This window comes from Rhipicephalus sanguineus, chromosome 8 (assembly GCF_013339695.2).
Source record: "Rhipicephalus sanguineus isolate Rsan-2018 chromosome 8, BIME_Rsan_1.4, whole genome shotgun sequence".
Taxonomy (NCBI): domain Eukaryota; kingdom Metazoa; phylum Arthropoda; class Arachnida; order Ixodida; family Ixodidae; genus Rhipicephalus; species Rhipicephalus sanguineus.
Genome location: NC_051183.1, coordinates 72,870,996 through 72,879,767, shown reverse-complemented (window position 1 = coordinate 72,879,767; position 8,772 = coordinate 72,870,996).

The window sequence follows — 8,772 nt, the reverse complement described above, 5'->3', positions numbered from 1 at the left end:
CCCTAGGAGAGTTTACAACGACCAATGTTACGCGCAGACACACCCATTTCATCGCGCCACGGTTGAGGTGGCCATCGAGAAGCGAACCCTGGCTAGCGCATGAGAAACTCATCCCAGCGGTGTCGATAATCATTCCAGTTTAATTCGAAAGGTTAAACTTCCTGCATGTTTATTTTGCCCACTCACGTCTGCCACTCTTGAAGCTGTGCCAGCTGCAACTCTTTTTGCTGTTCTAATATGTATCGACAACTTCGTCTTTTTCTACAAAGCCTTCGCAATGCCACGCAAGAAGTAAAGCACGAGAAAAGAAGTGGAGCTACGCCACAAACAGGTGGCCAGTTGCGTATTCTACCCACAAGGCCACTAGCCCCTCGCCTAGCATCCGCCTCTTGCCCTTCGCACTAAGGGTCAATTGTCGAAGCGTATTTTTTCTACATACCCTGTAGACGTACGCAGTATTCGTCAGAAACTAGCTTACAACACTTCCGCTGTAAAAAGTAGCGGGAAATTCGAGCCCGCCGATCACTAACCAATAGCGAAAATATTTTACTCCTTACAAATGCAACTAAATCTTTGTAGCACGAAACATGAAATATATTAGTCGGCTTGGACATTTACCTTCACATGTTACGCCATGTTAGTGTAAGTATGAATCTGTATCTGCGGCATTGTATTGGCCTTGGTGCCTTACGCATTTCATTAACCAAAATGAGCTCACGATTAGTCATAAACCATGGAAAGATTTTCCGGGTCATTGTTTTAACATTTCCAAGATGTACGTAATGCACACACTATAAACTGATTTTATTACAATATCTTACGTGTTTCTGTATGAGAAATAGTTTGCAAGAAAAAAAAAGCGCATCGTGTGTGCTATCTTTTCTCAATATAAAAAATAATTAGGAAAGGACACAAGATAATTTTCGCATACTTACTTTTTGCGCAGTCACTGAAGCATAGCAAATGTACACAAATGAACAATAAGCAAAGTAAGCTTTGCATAAAGCCTTTGCTACTACACCAGTGCATTATAACGTGCGTCAAGATTTCACACGTACAAAAATCAGAATTTTAGCGCTCGCTCAGGCTTTAGCGAGATTCACCAAAGTAGCATCTGAAACTTCCACGCAGCTGTGCGCTTTTACAGGGCAGGACACCTTCCGGCGTGACGTATTTGCTTAATGCCGTCGCTGAAGCTGCTTGGACTTTCTATGACCATTTTTTTCTCTCGCAGAACAGAGACCAAGCTGAGATGTCACCTGGTCTCTTAATGCGACCTTGCATTGTGCGTTTTAGGAACATTTAGACGACACTGAAAAACGTCAGATGTGTGCGAATATGCCGGATTTATTATATTTTCATTGTAATTTCGTTCAAAGAATAAAACTAAGACATGCACATGCGCGTACATTTTATTTTCAGGTATTACAGTAAACAATAAGCGCCATTGTAACTATATATTCTAAAAATGTAGATAGTAGGTAATATCTCGTCTTATGCATGCAATCCAAGTGCCCCAGGAATGTCCACTTCTTGCATTCCTTAAATCTCTGCCGAGACCTCCGAACATTATTTAACTGTTTACAATGTTGAAGTGAAAGCGAGAACCTAAGCTATCTATACTTGGTTACAACCTTCAACGGTGCCACCATTTTCTTCTCTCAGTGGATTGTATTGATCGTTCGGGTACATTGTAACGAAGGAACATACTAGGTACATTGTAAAATAAAGCTCATAGTGCCTCTGGCTAAAATATTACATTTAGTTGAGCATTGATGTCAGCATAAGTGGTAGAAATTGTCGGAAAGCTCAAGTTTTCTATCTAACACCGGCGACGAAACTTGTAGCTGCATGTAAAAAAAACCTTAAATACGTGCAGTGGTTTACGCCACGAAATGGAAACACCGCAACTTTCGTTATTCGAAACAGTGACACGGAACAGATGCATACAGCCATTCTGCAGTAGAATACATACTATTACAAATCATAAGCCTCTTATTCTAACAAAAACCGACAGAGCTTTTCCTATGCCAGGGAGTAAAACATCGAAAATTACAGCACATGCCGACAATATTTTCGTATTTTAACACGAAAGTGTTTATGCCAGGGTCTACCAAGACTTCACTGGCGTATTTACCTCGCAGATATGGCTTCAGTAAAATGCACACTAACGGATTACAAAGAAAAAGACTGGAAGAAAAAGTTCCGTCACCTGGAATCGAACCCACCGCCTCTCAGTCCGCGACAGTAGGTCAAGGGCGTTTTACGCGTTGCACCACTGAGGCAGATAAAGGAGACTCCACAAACGTGCCTCTCCCGCATTGTCTCTTGCTTTGCTATGCGGTGTCACCGTCTGTGAGCGGTCAAGTGTAGTACTGCGTTCGTCACTAACGAGCACCGATAACAAGCGAGTCAGCGACGATGCAGCTAGGCCATCTCCACGATGAGCGCACTAGCATCGACGAGTCGCCTCAGACGCAGTTACTTTCTTTGCTTTTCGCTACTTGTTAGCATGTGGCGGCTAGTGGTCGGAGTAGCGCGGCTTCCACATGCACCAACGGTTTTCCTCCACCACCTCTGCTTCGAGTGCGATAGCACCGACTGATAAAGCTGCTGCAATAAGCGCTGCAAAAAGGCGCGATGTGGACGGGCGAATGCCGTGCCTTGGTGGAGCGAGACAGAGGCGAGCGGGACCTGGAAGGAGGTCTCTCCTGGGGAGGTTTCCTGTGGGGAGGAAAGTCAGCAAATGTTGAAATGAAATTTTTCAGTTTCCAACGGGACTTGGTGTCCTTGGTCTCCCAGACATACCATTGTTCGTGAGAGCACTGGCTACGAAAACGCAGACACTCTTCGACGATCGTGATTTCCCTGGCTACATGCTCTTGAAGTAATGGAGTAGCTCATAGAAATGAAGTTTTACAGTGACTGCCTACATGGAACCGCAGGCTGAAACACCTCTAAAAATTGAATGAGCTGCCAGTGGCCCGAAAAACAGTCGATATTGGAAATTGCGCGCTACGCGGACAGAAAGACGAACAAGCATAGTGGAGTAGGGGCTGAACTGGTTTCGGACGGTTCGATATGTACGCCATGTCTGGGACGGTATCGCGCTGAGCACCAATAAGACTGCAGAGATATTTCCCACAGTCGATGCAATAGCCCATTGCAGTTTACTCGAAGTTTCCTAACAAGAGATTACTAAAACACTTAAAAAAGCACACTTGCAAGAGACGAAGAAAAAGAGTGTAGCACTCGAAAACTGAAAAAAAAAGTTGCAGTGGCTTAGCTCGGCTGTGCCAGGATATGCGTAGCGTTAGCAAAGGTTCAGTTGAATATTCTTAGCTCTCCTGATTGTCTAGGATTAGCTTGATTATGATGCTTACTGCTGCTCCAATGACACACACACGGTAAACGTATTATGTGGCACATGTATATCTATTTCGCCAGGCAATTACTTCGGGATCCGATGAGTTAAGCTTCTTCGCTCTTCTGCGCCGTTGAGCAGCATTTGCGCTCTCCTTCTCCATGGCTATACTACACTGGCAAACGCCAGTCAGAGGCGCTATCAAACGCTCCAGCGCAGTGTCAGACGGCGACTGCACAGCGAAGGCGAACAGCTGCGCGCGCGCCGACGCCAGTACGTCTGCCACGGCTACGACATCACTCCTCTGGAAAGCGCAGACCGGCGGCGGCGGAGTGAGCGGGAGGTGCCGCCGGTGCCGGCTTCGGTGCGCCAGCTGGGTGATATCATTGATCCTCGCGCATGCGCAGCACGGCTCTCGAGGAGGCGCGCGAAACTGGCTCGGCTAGGTCAGCGTACTAACGCTACAAAAATGCCACCGCAGTCATGCTCATGCCCACGTGCGTCATATTTGCTGGTTTCAAAGGTGTACTACAGACACACTAGCGATTAGCCCGCTTCGGACTTGTTCCGAATGACCACCGCCCCAACAGCGGTAGAAAGAATACGGAACAACATGGTGCGTTTCATTCCTCGGCAGTAAGGGAGCCTGCAACTAATGCAACGTATTTTTTATATTTACGCGTCATCCGCGGCAATAGAGTGTGGGGCTGTTTACACCGTTTGTTAATAACGGTCACATTGTATAATGGGGCGGCGGCTCGGCTTCACGGAAGAGCGGCACCAGCCTCACCGAACGACCTATTTTGCACTCGATAAAGTTTGCCTGATCATTTCTAGTTACCGGGAATAGCAGCTCGAAGAACACGGCGAAGCGCTTTTCTGTGGCGATGACGCACACGTTTATGTGAACTATAGAACGGACAGCTGCAGTTCCCCTGCTAACTGTCCACACGCGTTGATGTGTGTATGCGACGTTTTCAGTATGATTGTCCGGTATTAATCGTCTTCTTTTTAAAGCAGGTGAAACATATATGCAAATTCGATGCCTGTGAGTGGAGATTAGGCTTATTCGCAGGTTGAAACCGTTTACAGAGTAATATTAATTCACATGCACACGAAACTTATATCAACAGTATGACGCTTTTGTGGATACCGATGTTGCAGGAAATCAATAGTACCTCATGGTACACGTAGAACTTCTGCCATCATAAGTGAAAAATAAAGGAGTTCAAGGCCACTTTAGCACTTTCTATAAGTTGTAAGTGCGAAAACATCTTGCACCTTGCTCAACAGCAAATCAGTCGGTATCACCAGCCTCTCGTGAACACGACGCATGTCAGTGAGGTCCAGCGCGACGAAAGACCGAGGCACCAACAGATCACCAAGGCCAAGAGGAGCGCGCCGTATCTAAACACGGCGTGACGGAATCAATTACATCAAAATTTCGGTCCATGTGGCATAAGTTAATAATACGTAGTGCACAGGCCAGCGCTCTAAGGGGTTCTAGTTGAACCCATTGTGGAAGAGCCTCAGCGCCTTAACGTGGGGTCGCAGGTCCTGAACTCGCTACCGCCAATAAAAACTCACAGGGTCGCTTATGCAATCACCTCAGACAACCCGTAGGCGAAAGCCATCTTCTCATTTTCCTTCTCAGTCGGTGCATTGATCCGCCCAAGTCCCCTCCGAACGTTTTCTGCAGCAGCGTGGTTTTCCACTGCTTCCAAGATAAGAGGCATAGCAAGCTTTCTGCAGTTAATCTTGTTTTGCGCTACCTCTGTGACTGGCCCACGTTTGACCAAGCGATGTTGTCATATGATTGCGTCATCATGTGGCGTCACGTTATGTGACTTCAAGATGGCGTCATAGTAACGTCATGATGACGTCACAACTTTCGGCGATATGTGGCGTCATGGGGACGTGAGTGGTGACGTCATCGAGTGATCATGATTTTCTGCATCACCCTTGTTGAGGCCGCCGACGCCAACGGTCAATTTTTATGTTTGATGAGGCATCTAAGAGTTTCGCTTTGATATTAATAATTGTTGGGGTTGCACATCCTAACACAGCGACATGATTATGAGGGATGGTGTAAGGGGAGCGCTCTGGAAATGTTGACCGTCTCGTATTCATTAACATGCACCTAAATCTAAGCACACGGGCATCTAGCATTACGCTTCCATTGATCGCTGACGCCAAAGTTTGCGTGTTTTCGCAACCAAAATAGCGCATCCATTGAATTTACGGTCACCGCAAGATGCGGAACAGTGACGCGACCCTGGCACATACGTCACACATGACGTTTTTCCATTGCCAAAATACGAATCCAAGAGAAAAGCTCGGCCTGGCATTGCATAGGTATCGCTATTTCAATGCCAAGAATCGCTATGTATATGGGCGGCGCGTGTTACTAGGGAGACCAGGAACCTACACGGTGCCGCCACTCTTAGGATTTTGCAAGCGTCACTATACAGACAGAACCAGAGTAGACAGCAACCTGCTGCTCTACTAATGAAGCAATGCGTGAAGCTTCGGCTTAGGTCACGTGAATCTCTCGCGTGGGGCGACGGCCATAGAGTTTCCTACAATATTTACTAGAGGAAACTCTGGCGCTGCAATCGTTCTGCCACCGTGGGAGTGGTGGGCAACATTTAATTAATATTAATGCTTGCGACTTGTGATTTTGTTTATTGTTGCGTTTTGGCATTTGGTTCGGATAAAGGAATGAATCGTTGAGAACTTTGTGAACGGTTTTAAATTAGTAAGCCTAAAAAGGTCAACATGCTCAAGTGGAGCAGCTGAACGTTTGTTAAACTTCGTCTTGCTACGAAGCAGCTGCATGCCACGCGGAGCCAAGCGGAGCCGAAAGAACAAAGCTTAAACAAATCCATGTACTACCCATCATTCTCATGCTGGCTGAAACGCATTGCGTTGCAGCTCCCATGCGCAATAGTGCCAGATTTCCAAGAGGGTGAGGGAGGCTGAAGTGGTGGAGGGCCAATTCCATCTCCCCTCTCAACAACTGGCGCACCAGCACGCGCTCCTGTTTCTCCGCTAAGTTCCCTGGAAGTACGCACGTGAGCTGGCGTTGCAGTTAATGGGAATTTAGGGGCCTCTTTGCAGGGATAGGCGCTGGCTTTCTAACGCAATATCATTAAGGAGCTTGTTCCGCAGAAATTCCTGTGTCGGTTTTGGCGTCGGCGTTATTGGTTGTGAGCGAGAATTCGGCATTGTCTGTGGGCGAAAATTTGACATCGACGCAAGTAACTAAATAATAAAGAAATGTTCGGTCCGTGTGAAAATCGAACCCAAGCGTTCTGCGTTGCAAGCACATGTCCTTCCGCAGAGGCACGCCATCGCTTGAAATTGATTCGTCAAAAAACGCTCTAAGAATGCCATGTAGTGGGAGGAGTCTCCTTAATGCGTGTAACATTGCGTGGTAGAATTGTAGAATCGCACCAGTCGTAAACACATGGGAATTGCGCAATGAGTGGGTTATTTGAAGCTGTTCACCCATTCCAAAGCGTGCAGCAGCGCAGGTGCACGTGGCACTTTACGGACGCGTAGTGGGCACTTCGCCAACTTGCAAAAGGAACAATAATGGCGTAGTGGGTACTTCGCAACTGTGCATGTAGTCATCATCATCAGCCTGTCTACGCCCACTCCAGGGCAAAGGCCTCTCCCATGTTCCGCCAATCAACCCGGTCCTGTGCTTTCTGCTGCCACGTTATACCTACTGTAGCGAAGCGTTGGAAGCCTGTAATGGGTCGCCCTCTCGAGCGCTTACTAGTGGGTCGTCCTCTTCCGCTCTTCGCGGACGGCACGCTCCTCGCGCTCAGAGTCGGCACCCCGCCTTGACTGTCGCAGTCGTTTATCGTCGCCGAGTGCCCGCTAATAAACGTCTTTATAATTTGGTGGAGGTGCTGGGCTTTCACAACAACTTCGGCCCTCATTCGATGCCCCTGGCTCTTCGATCCCGTACCCTGCCGCCTACGATGCCTCAAGACGCCTCCCAGCGGAAGAATTTCGCCCTTCTTTCGATGTCGCTCAAACTTCTCTCGGCCGCACGTCGGCCGTTACGCATGGCATCGACACTGGCGACCACCTGCCACTGCGGCAACGTCCATATCGTGTATCTCCCGCCGAACGCCGTGTAATCACCGAGCAAGTCGACGACATGCTTCGACGTGATGTCATTCGACCCTCTAACAGCCCCTGGGCGTCTCCTGTCGTTCTTGTTGCGAAGAAGGACGGTTCTGTGCGGTTCTGTGTGGACTACAGACGACTCAACAAGATCACTCGTAAGGACGTGTATCCGCTGCCGCGAATAGACGACGCGATTGACAGCCTGCAAGGCGCCGAATTCTTTTCATCTCTCGATTTGCGCTCAGGGTACTGGCAAGTACCTATGGCTGATGACGCTCGACCGAAGACCGCCTTTGTCACGCCCGACGGCCTGTACGAATTTAACGTCATGCCGTTTGGGCTGTGTAATGCGCCCGCCACCTTTGAGCGCATGATGGATACCGTTCTGCGCAACCTGAAATGGCACACGTGCTTGTGCTACCTCGACGACGTCGTCGTGTTTGCTCCGGACTTCTCCACGCGTCTTCAACGCCTACGGCATGTTTTGATGCGTTTGAGCGACGCCGGTCCGCAACTGAATCTAAAGAAGTGCCGATTTGCAGCACGGCAGCTGACAATCCTCGGCTACGTCGTGTCCAAGGACGGAATTCTTCCTGATCCCGCCAAGCTTCGGGCCGTGACTGAGTTCCCCAAACCTACGTCCGTCAAAGAACTGCGCAGTTTCGTAGGACTGTGTTCCTACTTTCGGCGCTTCATTCGAAATTTCGCGACTATCATATCGCCACTGACGAAGCTTCTCGGAAGTAACGGGCCCCTCCATTCGTGGTCGTCGGAGTGCGACGACGCTTTCGCAAAGCTCCGTCGTTTGTTGACGTCGCCTCCCATACTACGCCACTGCGACCCTGCGGCCCCTACAGAGGTACACACAGACGCTAGCGGTGTTGGCCTTGGCGCTGTCCTTGCGCAGCGCAAACCAGGGTTCCCTGAATATGTCGTGGCATATGCAAGTCGTACGCTTACTAAGGCCGAGACCAATTACACCGTCACCGAAAAGGAATGCCTGGCGATCATCTGGGCCCTTACGAAATTCCGACCTTATTTGTATGGTCGCCCATTTGATGTCATCACCGACCATCATGCACTATGCTGGTTGTCGTCATTGAAGGATCCCTCAGGCCGCCTCGCCCGCTGGGCACTTCGCCTACAGGACTACGATATCCGCGTGCTGTACCGCAACGGACGCCAGCATGCTGACGCCGACGCACTCTCGCGCTCCCCCTTGCCTGACGACAATACTTCCAGCTCAGTGTCTCACAATGCAGTTT